The sequence below is a fragment of the Eschrichtius robustus genome, chromosome 1, assembly GCF_028021215.1.
Source record: "Eschrichtius robustus isolate mEscRob2 chromosome 1, mEscRob2.pri, whole genome shotgun sequence".
Classification (NCBI taxonomy): domain Eukaryota; kingdom Metazoa; phylum Chordata; class Mammalia; order Artiodactyla; family Eschrichtiidae; genus Eschrichtius; species Eschrichtius robustus.
This window is the reverse complement of record NC_090824.1, coordinates 144,108,200-144,129,598: the sequence shown is the minus strand read 5'-3', so window position 1 is coordinate 144,129,598 and position 21,399 is coordinate 144,108,200. Positions and strand designations below refer to the sequence as shown.

At 55.0% G+C, this 21,399-nt stretch overlaps 8 non-coding genes across 8 annotated transcripts; all 8 read right to left on the bottom strand.

The window, feature by feature from the left end:
- Positions 1-133: 133 nt before the first annotated feature.
- LOC137750070 (small nucleolar RNA SNORD116) lies at positions 134-226 on the bottom strand. The gene has a single exon (XR_011070361.1). It is a non-coding gene; the product is annotated as a small nucleolar RNA SNORD116 (small nucleolar RNA).
- A 2,689-nt stretch (positions 227-2,915) lies between these two features.
- On the bottom strand, positions 2,916-3,008 carry LOC137753491 (small nucleolar RNA SNORD116). The gene has a single exon (XR_011071495.1). It is a non-coding gene; the product is annotated as a small nucleolar RNA SNORD116 (small nucleolar RNA).
- Positions 3,009-5,671: 2,663 nt separating this feature from the next.
- On the bottom strand, positions 5,672-5,764 carry LOC137750064 (small nucleolar RNA SNORD116). The gene has a single exon (XR_011070360.1). It is a non-coding gene; the product is annotated as a small nucleolar RNA SNORD116 (small nucleolar RNA).
- Positions 5,765-8,453: 2,689 nt separating this feature from the next.
- LOC137753485 (small nucleolar RNA SNORD116) lies at positions 8,454-8,546 on the bottom strand. The gene has a single exon (XR_011071493.1). It is a non-coding gene; the product is annotated as a small nucleolar RNA SNORD116 (small nucleolar RNA).
- Positions 8,547-11,208: 2,662 nt separating this feature from the next.
- On the bottom strand, positions 11,209-11,301 carry LOC137778817 (small nucleolar RNA SNORD116). The gene has a single exon (XR_011077013.1). It is a non-coding gene; the product is annotated as a small nucleolar RNA SNORD116 (small nucleolar RNA).
- Positions 11,302-13,990: 2,689 nt separating this feature from the next.
- LOC137753479 (small nucleolar RNA SNORD116) lies at positions 13,991-14,083 on the bottom strand. Its single transcript, XR_011071491.1, has one exon. It is a non-coding gene; the product is annotated as a small nucleolar RNA SNORD116 (small nucleolar RNA).
- A 2,663-nt stretch (positions 14,084-16,746) lies between these two features.
- Positions 16,747-16,839, bottom strand: LOC137750054 (small nucleolar RNA SNORD116). The gene has a single exon (XR_011070355.1). It is a non-coding gene; the product is annotated as a small nucleolar RNA SNORD116 (small nucleolar RNA).
- Positions 16,840-19,528: 2,689 nt separating this feature from the next.
- Positions 19,529-19,621, bottom strand: LOC137753475 (small nucleolar RNA SNORD116). Its single transcript, XR_011071490.1, has one exon. It is a non-coding gene; the product is annotated as a small nucleolar RNA SNORD116 (small nucleolar RNA).
- Between the last annotated feature and the right edge of the window lie 1,778 nt (positions 19,622-21,399).

Sequence of the window (21,399 nt, the reverse complement as noted above, 5' to 3'; positions counted from 1 at the left end):
GTGCAGACACGGTCAACCCTCTTACAGGAGCCCCTCCAATCCTGGAGCCTTTGGTGGTGTTTGCATGCATGTCGGCGGGGGACGCTGGCCCTCATTCCTAACTGTCCTCTCCCCCTGAGAGAGGAAACGTGCTGAACCTCAGTTTTGATGAGGAGACGGTAGAGTGTTCTCACTCATTTGGTTCAGATTTTCCAAGAAATGCATGCAAGGGTGTCATCATCGATCCAAGCACATGCTGGGACGCTGCAGAACACAACCGGGGTGTGCGCGGGGCTCTGTACAGGAGCCATGAGCCTGGGCTACCTCAAAAGCCTGGAGAATCCACAGCCCTCAGGTCACTCAGCAAGAGGAACAATCAATCCACTCTTGAAGCCATTGGGCCCGTCTGAGGAAAACCTAATACCTAATGGCACATTTGGGGTGCTTGAATACCTACCATCCTGAGTTATCCACGACCATGCTCGGGGACATGGGCCCGCCTCACTTTTTCCAGTTCTTCTTAGCACGTCCAGTCATCAGAGCACACGAAGGTCTTCTTCTTTGTGCCGACGGCCAGCCTTCCCCAGCACCTGCACCTGAGAAGTGGACAGAAATCACCGAGGCTTCATAAGTGGGCCGGTGTCCTCAGAGGACATGATCCATACAAACATTTACCTGGCCTCGAGCTCTGAAACTGCTTCCCCAGGACCTCTATCCCTTACCGAGAATTGACTGCCTGTCTGATAGTACGACTGCAGGAAGTTAGGCACATACGTTGGCCGGTGTGTGAGAGGCTGTATGTGTGTGTTCACGCGTTTGGGCATGTGTGACTGTGACTGCGCATGCGGACGTGCTTGTGGGTTTCTCTGTGTGCCGCTGAATACGCATCTTGGTCTCTGTGTGTCCCTATGGCCCTGTGAAGAGGAGTCCAACAATAAAAGTAATAGTTTATACACAGCACCCTGGTTAGACCCCCAACTGAAAGGAGAAAGACACCTGTCAGCTTCAAGAGGCCACAGGCACACTTTGACCCCCAGGGGCTGTTGAAATAGTCCTTGGACTCCCGCTCTCCCACAGCCACGCCTTCTGACAAAAACACACAGCCTGGACGAGACCTGCCTCCGGGCCTTGGCTGTGACATCTACGTGCACCTCGAGACTCTGTCAGCTACCAGTATATCTGATGGGCATTTGGGGTCACTCGCAGCACTTCCGGAAGCAAGGGAACTCCCATGGTCGGGCCGACACCGACCGGCAGCTGTCGACTGCCAAGATGCAGCCTGAAACCACTCAAGGGGCTAACGAACGTGGGCCCACGTGCCACTTCTCGCCAACTAGGCCTAATCACTTTCCATTGACCCGTGGGAATGCCCACCACAGGAAGTGGTGGGCCTCAGCCACCATGACCCATGTCGGATCCCCACGGCGGAGACTACTCCACATGCCCAGCCACGTCTCAGGCAGCTCCCATCTTGAATGTTCACGGCCCTGACCCCTAAGGAAACTCTCAAACCCTTGAAAGCCTCGTCCTACGTGCCCTCCTCCAGCCCACAGGGCGACACGACCCTACTGGAAACCACAAACGTCTTCAGAATACGGGAACACTGAACACCAGGGAAGACAGACCACAAGCCTGTCTCCTTCGCTGATGCTGATCCCACCCCATGCATCCTGGAAATTCTCCACTGCCACAGTGACACTACCGAATAACTCACAGTGATCAAAGGCATGGTCCCCGAGGACCACAGACAGACATTCAACGGAAGACCTCTGCCATGCGAGGGGACTTGGAAACCTGAAAGGGAACAGTGTCTGGCCACGGCAGCACAGCAGGCATGGCAATGGGGCCCCCATCTCTGCCCCACCAATGGACTGCTCCAGATAAACCTCTGGCTGTTCGAAAGGCCTGCGTGCTACACTGGCCGGTCGCGTCATTCCCCCACGGGAGAAACACTTTCGCTTTACACATTGCCAAACAAGGGAACAAAGCGGCCAAAGGGGATGTTCGCATAACTCAACTACCTCCAAGGAGGCCGGCACAGACGCCTCAGCATGTCGATCTTCCCTACTTCCCGCAAGACACCCTTTGGGTGTCATTCCTCGGGCAACGGGATTGCAACTCTACACGAGTTACCTACCTCAACTCACCCACTTGAACTGCCAAAGCCATCCGCTCCATAGGCAGCTTATGCCAGCCCATCACGAACAAGACACATTCTTGGGAAGCCGAGGCCAGCGCCTGCAACCCAATGATGACAGCCCATCCTACAACATCACACAGGACCTTTCCTCATGATACCTTACCTTTCTCTCCAGGCCAGCAGCCACCACCCAGACTGAAATGCTTCACTCGACCCACACCCCACTCCACGAACATCCACTTAGCGCCAACAGTGTGCCGGCAACTTCAGCAGAGGAGCTGACAGGGGCAGCACTGAGGCCTAAACCTTCAGCCCCCTTCCGCCATCGCCCAACTCCCGCCCACGCCCGCCCACTGCTCCAGCCACACCGGGCAGTCAAGAACCTCACTGCGTGAAACACAACAACAGAGAGGGCCACAGGCCTGGCCTGAGGCTCCAGGCTCCAACCACGGAAGCTTGCTCATTTTGGCTTCCATAATCAACCTCGGAAGCGGCATGCACAAAGCGTGATCCTGTCCAAAAATCACCTCTCCAAGCTGCAATCTTACTGGGTCTATACCAGAACACACTCCGACCCTGAAGACTAGCAGGAAAGCCTGCCCTCTTGCATTCCCTCAACGGCCTTTTAGCAGGGACCGGGGATTCATAGATGACCCAGCTTATGGGCAGACATGGTCGACCCTCAGACAGGAGCCCCTCCAATGCTGGAGCCCTTAGTGGTGTTTGCATGCCTGTCAGCAGGGGACGTTGGCCCTCACTCCTAACTGTCCCGTACTCCCGAGAGAGGAAACGTGCTGGACCTCAGTTTCGATGAGGAGACGGTAGAGCGTTCTCACTCATTTTGTTCAGATTTTCCAAGGAATGCATATAAGGGTGTCATCATCGATCCAAACACATGCTGGGACGCTGCAGAACACAAAAGGGAAGGACGTGGGTCTCTGCAGAGGAGCCATGACCTGGAAATACTCCAACTGCCTGGGGAATCCACAGTCCTCAGGCCACTCAGCAGGACCAACAATCAATCCACTCTTGCAACCATTGGGTCCATCTGTGGAAATCCTAATATCCAATGGCACATCTTAGTATGGGTGAACGCCTACCGTCCTTAGATATCCACAGCCATGCTCGGCAACATGCACCAGCCCCTCTTTTTCCAGTTCTCCTTAGCACATCCAGACATCAGACAATGCGAAGGTCTTCTTCTCTGCCAACAGCCAGCCTTACGCTGCAACTGCACCTGAGAAGTGGACAGAAATCACGCAGGGTTCTAAATTGCACCAGGGTCCTCAGAGAACATGATTTTTGTGAACACATAATCTGGGCGTGAGCCTGGAACCTCCTTCCCAAGTACCACTATCCCTTACCGAAAACTGATTGTGTGTCTCACAGCACGACTGAAGGAAGTTACGCACGTACGTTGCTCGGTGTGTGAGACGCTGTATTTGTGTATTCACACGTGTGGGCGTGTGTGACTGTGACTCTGCACGAGGATGCGTTTGTGGATTCCTGTGTGTGCCGCTAAATACGCGTCTTGGTCTCTGGGTGTCCCTGTGGCCCTCTGCAGACGCCTCTAACAGTAAACGTCATAGTTTATACACAGCACCCTGGTTGGACCCCCAACTGAAAGGAGAAAGACCCCTGTCAGCTTCATGAGGCCGCATGCGAACTTTGACCCCAAGGCTGTCGAAATAGGCCACAGACTCCCGCTCTCCCACAGCCACGCCTTCTGACCAAAGCACAAAGACTGGACGAGACCTCCCTCCCGGCCGTGGGTGTCACACCTATGTGGACCTGGAGAACCTGCCACCTACCAGCACATCTGATGTGCCCTTGGGGTCACTCCCAGTGCTCCCGGAAGCAAGGTAACCTCCCATGGGCGGGCTGACACTGACCTGCAGTTGCCAAAAAGCACGATGCAGCCTGGCACTTCTCAAGGCGTTAATGGACTTCGGCCCAAGTGCCTCATCTCGCCAACTAGACCAAATCACTTTCCATGACCCCGTGGGAAGCCCTCAATGGGAAGTGTTGGGCTTCAGCAACCATGACACAGGTTGGAACCCCACAGCGGAAATTAGGCCACCTTCCCGGCCACGTAGAGGCAAGCTTCCAACTGGTAGGGTTCGCGGCCCTGACCACTGAGGAAACACTCAAACGCTACACAGCCTGGTCCTAAGTGCCCTCCTCCTGCCTGCAGGGCGACTCGACTCCACTTGAAGCCACAGACATCATGCGAACACGGAGACACTGAACAGCAGGGAAGACACACCGCAAGCCTGTCTGCTTGGATGATGCCCACCCCACCCCATGCATCCTGGCAATTCTCCACTGCCACAGCGACACAACCGAGGAACTCACAGTGATCAAAGGCACTGTCCCCGAGGACCACAGACAGACTTTCAACGGAAAACCTTTGCCACACGAGGGGACCTGGAACCTTGAATGGGCACAGTGGCTGTCCACGACAGTTCGCCTGGTGTCGCAACAGTGCCCCCACCTCTGTCCCCCCAATGGACTGCTCCAGATAAACCTATGGCTGTTCGCAAGCCGAGTCATGCCCCCCCGGGAGAAGCACTTTCGCTTTGCACATTCCGAAACAAGGGAACAAGGCGGCCAAAGGGGATGTTCGCATAACTAAACATCCTCCAAGCAGGCCAGCACAGTCGCGTCACCATGTCAATCTTCTTTACGTCTCGCAAGACACCCTTTGGGTGTCTTTCCTCTGGCAATGGGATTCCAAATCTACACAGTTACCTACCTCACCTCATCCACCTGAACTGCCAAAGCCATCCCCTCCATAGGCAGCTGATGCCAGCCAATCACGAACATGACACATCCTTGGGAAGCCGAGGCCAGCACCTGCAACCCAATTATGATAGCCTATTCCACGACATCACAAAGGACATGTCCACATCTTCCGTTACCTTCCTGTGCGGGCCATCAGTGATCCACGCAGGTTTAAATTCAGCACTCGTTCCTGTCCCCACTCCACGATGACCCACTTGGCATCAACACTGTGCCGGGAGTTAAAGTAGAGAAGCAAACAAGGGCAGCAGTGAGGCCGAATCCTTCAGCCGCTTTCCTCCGATGCCCAACCGAGCTCACCACCGCCCATTGCTCCAGCCTCACTAGGCACTCGAGAACCTCACCGTGAAAAACGCAAGAACAGGGACATCCACAGGCCTGGCCTGAGGTTCAAGGCACCAACCACGGACGCTTGCGCATTTTGGCTTCCAGAATCAACCCCCAAAATGGCATGCACGATGCGTGATCCTGGCCAAAACTCACCTCCCAACTGCAAGCTAACTGGGCCTAGACCAGCACACACTCCGACTCTTAAGACCAGCAGGAGAGCCTGCCCCCTCGCATTCCCTCAACAGCCATTCAGCAGGGACCCTGGATTCACAGATAACACAGCTTATGTGCAGACACGGTCAACCCTCTTACAGGAGCCCCTCTAATCCTGGAGCCTTTGGTGGTGTTTGCATGCATGTCGGCGGGGGACGCTGGCCCTCATTCCTAACTGTCCTCTCCCCCTGAGAGAGGAAACGTGCTGAACCTCAGTTTTGATGAGGAGACGGTAGAGTGTTCTCACTCATTTGGTTCAGATTTTCCAAGAAATGCATGCAAGGGTGTCATCATCGATCCAAGCACATGCTGGGACGCTGCAGAACACAACCGGGGTGTGCGCGGGGCTCTGTACAGGAGCCATGAGCCTGGGCTACCTCAAAAGCCTGGAGAATCCACAGCCCTCAGGTCACTCAGCAAGAGGAACAATCAATCCACTCTTGAAGCCATTGGGCCCGTCTGAGGAAAACCTAATACCTAATGGCACATTTGGGGTGCTTGAATACCTACCATCCTGAGTTATCCACGACCATGCTCGGGGACATGGGCCCGCCTCACTTTTTCCAGTTCTTCTTAGCACGTCCAGTCATCAGAGCACACGAAGGTCTTCTTCTTTGTGCCGACGGCCAGCCTTCCCCAGCACCTGCACCTGAGAAGTGGACAGAAATCACCGAGGCTTCATAAGTGGGCCGGTGTCCTCAGAGGACATGATCCATACAAACATTTACCTGGCCTCGAGCTCTGAAACTGCTTCCCCAGGACCTCTATCCCTTACCGAGAATTGACTGCCTGTCTGATAGTACGACTGCAGGAAGTTAGGCACATACGTTGGCCGGTGTGTGAGAGGCTGTATGTGTGTGTTCACGCGTTTGGGCATGTGTGACTGTGACTGCGCATGCGGACGTGCTTGTGGGTTTCTCTGTGTGCCGCTGAATACGCATCTTGGTCTCTGTGTGTCCCTATGGCCCTGTGAAGAGGAGTCCAACAATAAAAGTAATAGTTTATACACAGCACCCTGGTTAGACCCCCAACTGAAAGGAGAAAGACACCTGTCAGCTTCAAGAGGCCACAGGCACACTTTGACCCCCAGGGGCTGTTGAAATAGTCCTTGGACTCCCGCTCTCCCACAGCCACGCCTTCTGACAAAAACACACAGCCTGGACGAGACCTGCCTCCGGGCCTTGGCTGTGACATCTACGTGCACCTCGAGACTCTGTCAGCTACCAGTATATCTGATGGGCATTTGGGGTCACTCGCAGCACTTCCGGAAGCAAGGGAACTCCCATGGTCGGGCCGACACCGACCGGCAGCTGTCGACTGCCAAGATGCAGCCTGAAACCACTCAAGGGGCTAACGAACGTGGGCCCACGTGCCACTTCTCGCCAACTAGGCCTAATCACTTTCCATTGACCCGTGGGAATGCCCACCACAGGAAGTGGTGGGCCTCAGCCACCATGACCCATGTCGGATCCCCACGGCGGAGACTACTCCACATGCCCAGCCACGTCTCAGGCAGCTCCCATCTTGAATGTTCACGGCCCTGACCCCTAAGGAAACTCTCAAACCCTTGAAAGCCTCGTCCTACGTGCCCTCCTCCAGCCCACAGGGCGACACGACCCTACTGGAAACCACAAACGTCTTCAGAATACGGGAACACTGAACACCAGGGAAGACAGACCACAAGCCTGTCTCCTTCGCTGATGCTGATCCCACCCCATGCATCCTGGAAATTCTCCACTGCCACAGTGACACTACCGAATAACTCACAGTGATCAAAGGCATGGTCCCCGAGGACCACAGACAGACATTCAACGGAAGACCTCTGCCATGCGAGGGGACTTGGAAACCTGAAAGGGAACAGTGTCTGGCCACGGCAGCACAGCAGGCATGGCAATGGGGCCCCCATCTCTGCCCCACCAATGGACTGCTCCAGATAAACCTCTGGCTGTTCGAAAGGCCTGCGTGCTACACTGGCCGGTCGCGTCATTCCCCCACGGGAGAAACACTTTCGCTTTACACATTGCCAAACAAGGGAACAAAGCGGCCAAAGGGGATGTTCGCATAACTCAACTACCTCCAAGGAGGCCGGCACAGACGCCTCAGCATGTCGATCTTCCCTACTTCCCGCAAGACACCCTTTGGGTGTCATTCCTCGGGCAACGGGATTGCAACTCTACACGAGTTACCTACCTCAACTCACCCACTTGAACTGCCAAAGCCATCCGCTCCATAGGCAGCTTATGCCAGCCCATCACGAACAAGACACATTCTTGGGAAGCCGAGGCCAGCGCCTGCAACCCAATGATGACAGCCCATCCTACAACATCACACAGGACCTTTCCTCATGATACCTTACCTTTCTCTCCAGGCCAGCAGCCACCACCCAGACTGAAATGCTTCACTCGACCCACACCCCACTCCACGAACATCCACTTAGCGCCAACAGTGTGCCGGCAACTTCAGCAGAGGAGCTGACAGGGGCAGCACTGAGGCCTAAACCTTCAGCCCCCTTCCGCCATCGCCCAACTCCCGCCCACGCCCGCCCACTGCTCCAGCCACACCGGGCAGTCAAGAACCTCACTGCGTGAAACACAACAACAGAGAGGGCCACAGGCCTGGCCTGAGGCTCCAGGCTCCAACCACGGAAGCTTGCTCATTTTGGCTTCCATAATCAACCTCGGAAGCGGCATGCACAAAGCGTGATCCTGTCCAAAAATCACCTCTCCAAGCTGCAATCTTACTGGGTCTATACCAGAACACACTCCGACCCTGAAGACTAGCAGGAAAGCCTGCCCTCTTGCATTCCCTCAACGGCCTTTTAGCAGGGACCGGGGATTCATAGATGACCCAGCTTATGGGCAGACATGGTCGACCCTCAGACAGGAGCCCCTCCAATGCTGGAGCCCTTAGTGGTGTTTGCATGCCTGTCAGCAGGGGACGTTGGCCCTCACTCCTAACTGTCCCGTACTCCCGAGAGAGGAAACGTGCTGGACCTCAGTTTCGATGAGGAGACGGTAGAGCGTTCTCACTCATTTTGTTCAGATTTTCCAAGGAATGCATATAAGGGTGTCATCATCGATCCAAACACATGCTGGGACGCTGCAGAACACAAAAGGGAAGGACGTGGGTCTCTGCAGAGGAGCCATGACCTGGAAATACTCCAACTGCCTGGGGAATCCACAGTCCTCAGGCCACTCAGCAGGACCAACAATCAATCCACTCTTGCAACCATTGGGTCCATCTGTGGAAATCCTAATATCCAATGGCACATCTTAGTATGGGTGAACGCCTACCGTCCTTAGATATCCACAGCCATGCTCGGCAACATGCACCAGCCCCTCTTTTTCCAGTTCTCCTTAGCACATCCAGACATCAGACAATGCGAAGGTCTTCTTCTCTGCCAACAGCCAGCCTTACGCTGCAACTGCACCTGAGAAGTGGACAGAAATCACGCAGGTTTCTAAATTGCACCAGGGTCCTCAGAGAACATGATTTTTGTGAACACATAATCTGGGCGTGAGCCTGGAACCTCCTTCCCAAGTACCACTATCCCTTACCGAAAACTGATTGTGTGTCTCACAGCACGACTGAAGGAAGTTACGCACGTACGTTGCTCGGTGTGTGAGACGCTGTATTTGTGTATTCACACGTGTGGGCGTGTGTGACTGTGACTCTGCACGAGGATGCGTTTGTGGATTCCTGTGTGTGCCGCTAAATACGCGTCTTGGTCTCTGGGTGTCCCTGTGGCCCTCTGCAGACGCCTCTAACAGTAAACGTCATAGTTTATACACAGCACCCTGGTTGGACCCCAACTGAAAGGAGAAAGACCCCTGTCAGCTTCATGAGGCCGCATGCGAACTTTGACCCCAAGGCTGTCGAAATAGGCCACAGACTCCCGCTCTCCCACAGCCACGCCTTCTGACCAAAGCACAAAGACTGGACGAGACCTCCCTCCCGGCCGTGGGTGTCACACCTATGTGGACCCGGAGATCCTGCCACCTACCAGCACATCTGATGTGCCCTTGAGGTCACTCCCAGTGCTCCCGGAAGCAAGGTAACCTCCCATGGGCGGGCTGACACTGACCTGCAGTTGCCAAAAAGCACGATGCAGCCTGGCACTTCTCAAGGCGTTAATGGACTTTGGCCCAAGTGCCTCATCTCGCCAACTAGACCAAATCACTTTCCATGACCCCGTGGAAAGCCCTCAATGGGAAGTGTTGGGCTTCAGCAACCATGACACAGGTTGGAACCCCACAGCGGAAATTAGGCCACCTTCCCGGTCACGTATAGGCAAGCTTCCAACTGGTAGGGTTCGCGGCCCTGACCACTGAGGAAACACTCAAAAGCTACACAGCCTCGTCCTAAGTGCCCTCCTCCTGCCTGCAGGGCGACTCGACTCTACTTGAAGCCACAGACATCATGCGAACACGGAGACACTGAACAGCAGGGAAGACACACCGCAAGCCTGTCTGCTTTGATGATGCCCACCCCACCCCATGCATCCTGGCAATTCTCCACTGCCACAGCGACACAACCGAGGAACTCACAGTGACCAAAGGCACTGTCCCCGAGGGCCACAGACAGACTTTCAACGGAAAACCTTTGCCACACGAGGGGACCTGGAACCTTGAAAGGGCACAGTGGCTGTCCACGACAGTTTGCCTGGTGTCGCAACAGTGCCCCCACCTCTGTCCCCCCAATGGACTGCTCCAGATAAAACTATGGCTGTTCGCAAGCCGAGTCATGCCACCCCGGGAGAAGCACTTTCGCTTTGCACATTCCCAAACAAGGGAACAAGGCGGCCAAAGGGGATGTTCGCATAACTAAACATCCTCCAAGGAGGCCAGCACAGACGCGTCACCATGTCAATCTTCTTTACGTCTCGCAAGACACCCTTTGGGTGTCTTTCCTCTGGCAATGGGATTCCAAATCTACACAGTTACCTACCTCACCTCATCCACCTGAACTGCCAAAGCCATCCCCTCCATAGGCAGCTGATGCCAGCCAATCACGAACATGACACATCCTTGGGAAGCCGAGGCCAGCACCTGCAACCCAATTATGATAGCCTATTCCACGACATCACAAAGGACATGTCCACATCTTCCCTTACCTTCCTGTGCGGGCCATCAGTGATCCACGCAGGTTTAAATTCAGCACTCGTTCCTGTCCCCACTCCACGATGACCCGCTTGGCATCAACACTGTGCCGGGAGTTAAAGTAGAGAAGCAAACAAGGGCAGCAGCGAGGCCTAATCCTTCAGCCGCTTTCCTCCGATGCCCAACCGAGCTCACCCCGGCCCATTGCTCCAGCCTCACTAGGCACTCGAGAACCTCACCGTGAAAAACGCAAGAACAGGGAGATCCACAGGCCTGGCCTGAGGTTCAAGGCACCAACCACGGACGCTTGCTCATTTTGGCTTCTAGAATCAACCCCCAAAATGGCATGCACGATGCGTGATCCTGGCCAAAACTCACCTCCCAACTGCAAGCTAACTGGGCCTAGACCAGCACACACTCCGACTCTTAAGACCAGCAGGAGAGCCTGCCCCCTCGCATTCCCTCAACAGCCATTCAGCAGGGACCCGGGATTCACAGATAACACAGCTTATGTGCAGACAAGGTCAACACTCAGACAGGAGCCCCTCCAATCCTGGAGCCCTTGGTGGTGATTGCATGCATGTCGGCGGGGGACGCTGGCCCTCATTCCTAACTGTCCTCTCCCCCTGAGAGAGGAAACGTGCTGAACCTCAGTTTCGATGAGGAGACGGTAGAGTGTTCTCACTCATTTGGTTCAGATTTTCCAAGAAATGCATGCAAGGGTGTCATCATCGATCCAAGCACATGCTGGGACGCTGCAGAACACAACCGGGGTGTGCGCGGGGCTCTGTACAGGAGCCATGAGCCTGGGCTACCTCAAAAGCCTGGAGAATCCACAGCCCTCAGGTCACTCAGCAAGAGGAACAATCAATCCACTCTTGAAGCCATTGGGCCCGTCTGAGGAAAACCTAATACCTAATGGCACATTTGGGGTGCTTGAATACCTACCATCCTGAGTTATCCACGACCATGCTCGGGGACATGGGCCCTCCTCACTTTTTCCAGTTCTTCTTAGCACGTCCAGTCATCAGAGCACACGAAGGTCTTCTTCTTTGTGCCGACGGCCAGCCTTCCCCAGCACCTGCACCTGAGAAGTGGACAGAAATCACCGAGGCTTCATAAGTGGGCCGGTGTCCTCAGAGGACATGATCCATACAAACATTTACCTGGCCTCGAGCTCTGAAACTGCTTCCCCAGGACCTCTATCCCTTACCGAGAATTGACTGCCTGTCTGATAGTACGACTGCAGGAAGTTAGGCACATACGTTGGCCGGTGTGTGAGAGGCTGTATGTGTGTGTTCACGCGTTTGGGCATGTGTGACTGTGACTGCGCATGCGGACGTGCTTGTGGGTTTCTCTGTGTGCCGCTGAATACGCGTCTTGGTCTCTGTGTGTCCCTATGGCCCTGTGAAGAGGAGTCCAACAATAAAAGAAATAGTTTATACACAGCACCCTGGTTAGACCCCCAACTGAAGGGAGAAAGACCCCTGTCAGCTTCAAGAGGCCACAGGCACACTTTGACCCCCAGGGGCTGTTGAAATAGTCCTTGGACTCCCGCTCTCCCACAGCCACGCCTTCTGACAAAAACACACAGCCTGGACGAGACCTGCCTCCGGGCCTTGGCTGTGACATCTACGTGCACCTCGAGACTCTGTCAGCTACCAGTATATCTCATGGGCATTTAGGGTCACTCGCAGCACTTCCGGAAGCAAGGGAACTCCCATGGTCGGGCCGACACCGACCGGCAGCTGTTTACTGCCAAGATGCAGCCTGAAACCACTCAAGGGGCTAACGAACGTGGGCCCACGTGCCACTTCTCGCCAACTAGGCCTAATCACTTTCCATTGACCCGTGGGAATGCCCACCACAGGAAGTGGTGGGCCTCAGCCACCATGACCCATGTCGGATCCCCACGGCGGAGACTACTCCACATGCCCAGCCACGTCTCAGGCAGCTCCCATCTTGAATGTTCACGGCCCTGACCCCTAAGGAAACTCTCAAACCCTTGAAAGCCTCGTCCTACGTGCCCTCCTCCAGCCCACAGGGCGACACGACCCTACTGGAAACCACAAACGTCTTCAGAATACGGGAACACTGAACACCAGGGAAGACAGACCACAAGCCTGTCTCCTTCGCTGATGCTGATCCCACCCCATGCATCCTGGAAATTCTCCACTGCCACAGTGACACTACCGAATAACTCACAGTGATCAAAGGCATGGTCCCCGAGGACCACAGACAGACATTCAACGGAAGACCTCTGCCATGCGAGGGGACTTGGAAACCTGAAAGGGAACAGTGTCTGGCCACGGCAGCACAGCAGGCATGGCAATGGGGCCCCCATCTCTGCCCCACCAATGGACTGCTCCAGATAAACCTCTGGCTGTTCGAAAGGCCTGCGTGCTACACTGGCCGGTCGCGTCATTCCCCCACGGGAGAAACACTTTCGCTTTACACATTGCCAAACAAGGGAACAAAGCGGCCAAAGGGGATGTTCGCATAACTCAACTACCTCCAAGGAGGCCGGCACAGACGCCTCAGCATGTCGATCTTCCCTACTTCCCGCAAGACACCCTTTGGGTGTCATTCCTCGGGCAACGGGATTGCAACTCTACACGAGTTACCTACCTCAACTCACCCACTTGAACTGCCAAAGCCATCCGCTCCATAGGCAGCTTATGCCAGCCCATCACGAACAAGACACATTCTTGGGAAGCCGAGGCCAGCGCCTGCAACCCAATGATGACAGCCCATCCTACAACATCACACAGGACCTTTCCTCATGATACCTTACCTTTCTCTCCAGGCCAGCAGCCACCACCCAGACTGAAATGCTTCACTCGACCCACACCCCACTCCACGAACATCCACTTAGCGCCAACAGTGTGCCGGCAACTTCAGCAGAGGAGCTGACAGGGGCAGCACTGAGGCCTAAACCTTCAGCCCCCTTCCGCCATCGCCCAACTCCCGCCCACGCCCCCCCACTGCTCCAGCCACACCGGGCAGTCAAGAACCTCACTGCGTGAAACACAACAACAGAGAGGGCCACAGGCCTGGCCTGAGGCTCCAGGCTCCAACCACGGAAGCTTGCTCATTTTGGCTTCCATAATCAACCTCGGAAGCGGCATGCACAAAGCGTGATCCTGTCCAAAAATCACCTCTCCAAGCTGCAATCTTACTGGGTCTATACCAGAACACACTCCGACCCTGAAGACTAGCAGGAAAGCCTGCCCTCTTGCATTCCCTCAACGGCCTTTTAGCAGGGACCGGGGATTCATAGATGACCCAGCTTATGGGCAGACATGGTCGACCCTCAGACAGGAGCCCCTCCAATGCTGGAGCCCTTAGTGGTGTTTGCATGCCTGTCAGCAGGGGACGTTGGCCCTCACTCCTAACTGTCCCGTACTCCCGAGAGAGGAAACGTGCTGGACCTCAGTTTCGATGAGGAGACGGTAGAGCGTTCTCACTCATTTTGTTCAGATTTTCCAAGGAATGCATATAAGGGTGTCATCATCGATCCAAACACATGCTGGGACGCTGCAGAACACAAAAGGGAAGGCCGTGGGTCTCTGCAGAGGAGCCATGACCTGGAAATACTCCAACTGCCTGGGGAATCCACAGTCCTCAGGCCACTCAGCAGGAAAAAGAATCAATCCACTCTTGCAAATATTGGGTCTATCTGTGGAAATCCTAATATCCAATGGCACATCTTAGTATGGGTGAATGCCTACCGTCCTTAGATATCCACAGCCATGCTCGGCAACATGCACCAGCCCCTCTTTTTCCAGTTCTCCTTAGCACATCCAGACATCAGACAATGCGAAGGTCTTCTTCTCTGCCAACAGCCAGCCTTACGCTGCAACTGCACCTGAGAAGTGGACAGAAATCACGCAGGTTTCTAAATTGCACCAGGGTCCTCAGAGAACATGATTTTTGTGAACACATAATCTGGGCGTGAGCCTGGAACCTCCTTCCCAAGTACCACTATCCCTTACCGAAAACTGATTGTGTGTCTCACAGCACGACTGAAGGAAGTTACGCACGTACGTTGCTCGGTGTGTGAGACGCTGTATTTGTGTATTCACACGTGTGGGCGTGTGTGACTGTGACTCTGCACGAGGATGCGTTTGTGGATTCCTGTGTGTGCCGCTAAATACGCGTCTTGGTCTCTGGGTGTCCCTGTGGCCCTCTGCAGACGCCTCTAACAGTAAACGTCATAGTTTATACACAGCACCCTGGTTGGACCCCCAACTGAAAGGAGAAAGACCCCTGTCAGCTTCATGAGGCCGCATGCGAACTTTGACCCCAAGGCTGTCGAAATAGGCCACAGACTCCCGCTCTCCCACAGCCACGCCTTCTGACCAAAGCACAAAGACTGGACGAGACCTCCCTCCCGGCCGTGGGTGTCACACCTATGTGGACCTGGAGAACCTGCCACCTACCAGCACATCTGATGTGCCCTTGGGGTCACTCCCAGTGCTCCCGGAAGCAAGGTAACCTCCCATGGGCGGGCTGACACTGACCTGCAGTTGCCAAAAAGCACGATGCAGCCTGGCACTTCTCAAGGCGTTAATGGACTTCGGCCCAAGTGCCTCATCTCGCCAACTAGACCAAATCACTTTCCATGACCCCGTGGGAAGCCCTCAATGGGAAGTGTTGGGCTTCAGCAACCATGACACAGGTTGGAACCCCACAGCGGAAATTAGGCCACCTTCCCGGCCACGTAGAGGCAAGCTTCCAACTGGTAGGGTTCGCGGCCCTGACCACTGAGGAAACACTCAAACGCTACACAGCCTCGTCCTAAGTGCCCTCCTCCTGCCTGCAGGGCGACTCGACTCTACTTGAAGCCACAGACATCATGCGAACACGGAGACACTGAACAGCAGGGAAGACACACCGCAAGCCTGTCTGCTTGGATGATGCCCACCCCACCCCATGCATCCTGGCAATTCTCCACTGCCACAGCGACACAACCGAGGAACTCACAGTGATCAAAGGCACTGTCCCCGAGGACCACAGACAGACTTTCAACGGAAAACCTTTGCCACACGAGGGGACCTGGAACCTTGAAAGGGCACAGTGGCTGTCCACGACAGTTCGCCTGGTGTCGCAACAGTGCCCCCACCTCTGTCCCCCCAATGGACTGCTCCAGATAAACCTATGGCTGTTCGCAAGCCGAGTCATGCCCCCCCGGGAGAAGCACTTTCGATTTGCACATTCCGAAACAAGGGAACAAGGCGGCCAAAGGGGATGTTCGCATAACTAAACATCCTCCAAGCAGGCCAGCACAGTCGCGTCACCATGTCAATCTTCTTTACGTCTCGCAAGACACCCTTTGGGTGTCTTTCCTCTGGCAATGGGATTCCAAATCTACACAGTTACCTACCTCACCTCATCCACCTGAACTGCCAAAGCCATCCCCTCCATAGGCAGCTGATGCCAGCCAATCACGAACATGACACATCCTTGGGAAGCCGAGGCCAGCACCTGCAACCCAATTATGATAGCCTATTCCACGACATCACAAAGGACATGTCCACATCTTCCCTTACCTTCCTGTGCGGCCCATCAGTGATCCACGCAGGTTTAAATTCAGCACTCGTTCCTGTCCCCACTCCACGATGACCCACTTGGCATCAACACTGTGCCGGGAGTTAAAGTAGAGAAGCAAACAAGGGCAGCAGCGAGGCCGAATCCTTCAGCCGCTTTCCTCCGATGCCCAACCGAGCTCACCACCGCCCATTGCTCCAGCCTCACTAGGCACTCGAGAACCTCACCGTGAAAAACGCAAGAACAGGGAAATCCACAGGCCTGGCCTGAGGTTCAAGGCACCAACCACGGACGCTTGCGCATTTTGGCTTCCAGAATCAACCCCCAAAATGGCATGCACGATGCGTGATCCTGGCCAAAACTCACCTCCCAACTGCAAGCTAACTGGGCCTAAACCAGCACACACTCCGACTCTTAAGACCAGCAGGAGAGCCTGCCCCCTCGCATTCCCTCAACAGCCATTCAGCAGGGACCCTGGATTCACAGATAACACAGCTTATGTGCAGACACGGTCAACCCTCTTACAGGAGCCCCTCCAATCCTGGAGCCTTTGGTGGTGTTTGCATGCATGTCGGCGGGGGACGCTGGCCCTCATTCCTAACTGTCCTCTCCCCCTGAGAGAGGAAACGTGCTGAACCTCAGTTTTGATGAGGAGACGGTAGAGTGTTCTCACTCATTTGGTTCAGATTTTCCAAGAAATGCATGCAAGGGTGTCATCATCGATCCAAGCACATGCTGGGACGCTGCAGAACACAACCGGGGTGTGCACGGGGCTCTGTAGAGGAGCCATGAGCCTGGGCTACCTCAAAAGCCTGGAGAATCCACAGCCCTCAGGTCACTCAGCAAGAGGAACAATCAATCCACTCTTGAAGCCATTGGGCCCGTCTGAGGAAAACCTAATACCTAATGGCACATTTGGGGTGCTTGAATACCTACCATCCTGAGTTATCCACGACCATGCTCGGGGACATGGGCCCGCCTCACTTTTTCCAGTTCTTCTTAGCACGTCCAGTCTTCAGAGCACACGAAGGTCTTCTTCTTTGTGCCGACGGCCAGCCTTCCCCAGCACCTGCACCTGAGAAGTGGACAGAAATCACCGAGGCTTCATAAGTGGGCCGGTGTCCTCAGAGGACATGATCCATACAAACATTTACCTGGCCTCGAGCTCTGAAACTGCTTCCCCAGGACCTCTATCCCTTACCGAGAATTGACTGCCTGTCTGATAGTACGACTGCAGGAAGTTAGGCACATACGTTGGCCGGTGTGTGAGAGGCTGTATGTGTGTGTTCACGCGTTTGGGCATGTGTGACTGTGACTGCGCATGCGGACGTGCTTGTGGGTTTCTCTGTGTGCCGCTGAATACGCATCTTGGTCTCTGTGTGTCCCTATGGCCCTGTGAAGAGGAGTCCAACAATAAAAGAAATAGTTTATACACAGCACCCTGGTTAGACCCCCAACTGAAAGGAGAAAGACACCTGTCAGCTTCAAGAGGCCACAGGCACACTTTGACCCCCAGGGGCTGTTGAAATAGTCCTTGGACTCCCGCTCTCCCACAGCCACGCCTTCTGACAAAAACACACAGCCTGGACGAGACCTGCCTCCGGGCCTTGGCTGTGACATCTACGTGCACCTCGAGACTCTGTCAGCTACCAGTATATCTCATGGGCATTTGGGGTCACTCGCAGCACTTCCGGAAGCAAGGGAACTCCCATGGTCGGGCCGACACCGACCGGCAGCTGTCTACTGCCAAGATGCAGCCTGAAACCACTCAAGGGGCTAACGAACGTGGGCCCACGTGCCACTTCTCGTCAACTAGGCCTAATCACTTTCCATTGACCCGTGGGAATGCCCACCACAGGAAGTGGTGGGCCTCAGCCACCATGACCCATGTCGGATCCCCACGGCGGAGACTACTCCACATGCCCAGCCACGTCTCAGGCAGCTCCCATCTTGAATGTTCACGGCCCTGACCCCTAAGGAAACTCTCAAACCCTTGAAAGCCTCGTCCTACGTGCCCTCCTCCAGCCCACAGGGCGACACGACCCTACTGGAAACCACAAACGTCTTCAGAATACGGGAACACTGAACACCAGGGAAGACAGACCACAAGCCTGTCTCCTTCGCTGATGCTGATCCCACCCCATGCATCCTGGAAATTCTCCACTGCCACAGTGACACTACCGAATAACTCACAGTGATCAAAGGCATGGTCCCCGAGGACCACAGACAGACATTCAACGGAAGACCTCTGCCATGCGAGGGGACTTGGAAACCTGAAAGGGAACAGTGTCTGGCCACGGCAGCACAGCAGGCATGGCAATGGGGCCCCCATCTCTGCCCCACCAATGGACTGCTCCAGATAAACCTCTGGCTGTTCGAAAGGCCTGCGTGCTACACTGGCCGGTCGCGTCATTCCCCCACGGGAGAAACACTTTCGCTTTACACATTGCCAAACAAGGGAACAAAGCGGCCAAAGGGGATGTTCGCATAACTCAACTACCTCCAAGGAGGCCGGCACAGACGCCTCAGCATGTCGATCTTCCCTACTTCCCGCAAGACACCCTTTGGGTGTCATTCCTCGGGCAACGGGATTGCAACTCTACACGAGTTACCTACCTCAACTCACCCACTTGAACTGCCAAAGCCATCCGCTCCATAGGCAGCTTATGCCAGCCCATCACGAACAAGACACATTCTTGGGAAGCCGAGGCCAGCGCCTGCAACCCAATGATGACAGCCCATCCTACAACATCACACAGGACCTTTCCTCATGATACCTTACCTTTCTCTCCAGGCCAGCAGCCACCACCCAGACTGAAATGCTTCACTCGACCCACACCCCACTCCACGAACATCCACTTAGCGCCAACAGTGTGCCGGCAACTTCAGCAGAGGAGCTGACAGGGGCAGCACTGAGGCCTAAACCTTCAGCCCCCTTCCGCCATCGCCCAACTCCCGCCCACGCCCGCCCACTGCTCCAGCCACACCGGGCAGTCAAGAACCTCACTGCGTGAAACACAACAACAGAGAGGGCCACAGGCCTGGCCTGAGGCTCCAGGCTCCAACCACGGAAGCTTGCTCATTTTGGCTTCCATAATCAACCTCGGAAGCGGCATGCACAAAGCGTGATCCTGTCCAAAAATCACCTCTCCAAGCTGCAATCTTACTGGGTCTATACCAGAACACACTCCGACCCTGAAGACTAGCAGGAAAGCCTGCCCTCTTGCATTCCCTCAACGGCCTTTTAGCAGGGACCGGGGATTCATAGATGACCCAGCTTATGGGCAGACATGGTCGACCCTCAGACAGGAGCCCCTCCAATGCTGGAGCCCTTAGTGGTGTTTGCATGCCTGTCAGCAGGGGACGTTGGCCCTCACTCCTAACTGTCCCGTACTCCCGAGAGAGGAAACGTGCTGGACCTCAGTTTCGATGAGGAGACGGTAGAGCGTTCTCACTCATTTTGTTCAGATTTTCCAAGGAATGCATATAAGGGTGTCATCATCGATCCAAACACATGCTGGGACGCTGCAGAACACAAAAGGGAAGGACGTGGGTCTCTGCAGAGGAGCCATGACCTGGAAATACTCCAACTGCCTGGGGAATCCACAGTCCTCAGGCCACTCAGCAGGACCAACAATCAATCCACTCTTGCAACCATTGGGTCCATCTGTGGAAATCCTAATATCCAATGGCACATCTTAGTATGGGTGAACGCCTACCGTCCTTAGATATCCACAGCCATGCTCGGCAACATGCACCAGCCCCTCTTTTTCCAGTTCTCCTTAGCACATCCAGACATCAGACAATGCGAAGGTCTTCTTCTCTGCCAACAGCCAGCCTTACGCTGCAACTGCACCTGAGAAGTGGACAGAAATCACGCAGGGTTCTAAATTGCACCAGGGTCCTCAGAGAACATGATTTTTGTGAACACATAATCTGGGCGTGAGCCTGGAACCTCCTTCCCAAGTACCACTATCCCTTACCGAAAACTGATTGTGTGTCTCACAGCACGACTGAAGGAAGTTACGCACGTACGTTGCTCGGTGTGTGAGACGCTGTATTTGTGTATTCACACGTGTGGGCGTGTGTGACTGTGACTCTGCACGAGGATGCGTTTGTGGATTCCTGTGTGTGCCGCTAAATACGTGTCTTGGTCTCTGGGTGTCCCTGTGGCCCTCTGCAGACGCCTCTAACAGTAAACGTCATAGTTTATACACAGCACCCTGGTTGGACCCCCAACTGAAAGGAGAAAGACCCCTGTCAGCTTCATGAGGCCGCATGCGAACTTTGACCCCAAGGCTGTCGAAATAGGCCACAGACTCCCGCTCTCCCACAGCCACGCCTTCTGACCAAAGCACAAAGACTGGACGAGACCTCCCTCGGGCCGTGGGTGTCACACCTATGTGGACCTGGAGAACCTGCCACCTACCAGCACATCTGATGTGCCCTTGGGGTCACTCCCAGTGCTCCCGGAAGCAAGGTAACCTCCCATGGGCGGGCTGACACTGACCTGCAGTTGCCAAAAAGCACGATGCAGCCTGGCACTTCTCAAGGCGTTAATGGACTTCGGCCCAAGTGCCTCATCTCGCCAACTAGACCAAATCACTTTCCATGACCCCGTGGGAAGCCCTCAATGGGAAGTGTTGGGCTTCAGCAACCATGACACAGGTTGGAACCCCACAGCGGAAATTAGGCCACCTTCCCGGCCACGTAGAGGCAAGCTTCCAACTGGTAGGGTTCGCGGCCCTGACCACTGAGGAAACACTCAAACGCTACACAGCCTGGTCCTAAGTGCCCTCCTCCTGCCTGCAGGGCGACTCGACTCCACTTGAAGCCACAGACATCATGCGAACACGGAGACACTGAACAGCAGGGAAGACACACCGCAAGCCTGTCTGCTTGGATGATGCCCACCCCACCCCATGCATCCTGGCAATTCTCCACTGCCACAGCGACACAACCGAGGAACTCACAGTGATCAAAGGCACTGTCCCCGAGGACCACAGACAGACTTTCAACGGAAAACCTTTGCCACACGAGGGGACCTGGAACCTTGAATGGGCAGAGTGGCTGTCCACGACAGTTCGCCTGGTGTCGCAACAGTGCCCCCACCTCTGTCCCCCCAATGGACTGCTCCAGATAAACCTATGGCTGTTCGCAAGCCGAGTCATGCCCCCCCGGGAGAAGCACTTTCGCTTTGCACATTCCGAAACAAGGGAACAAGGCGGCCAAAGGGGATGTTCGCATAACTAAACATCCTCCAAGCAGGCCAGCACAGTCGCGTCA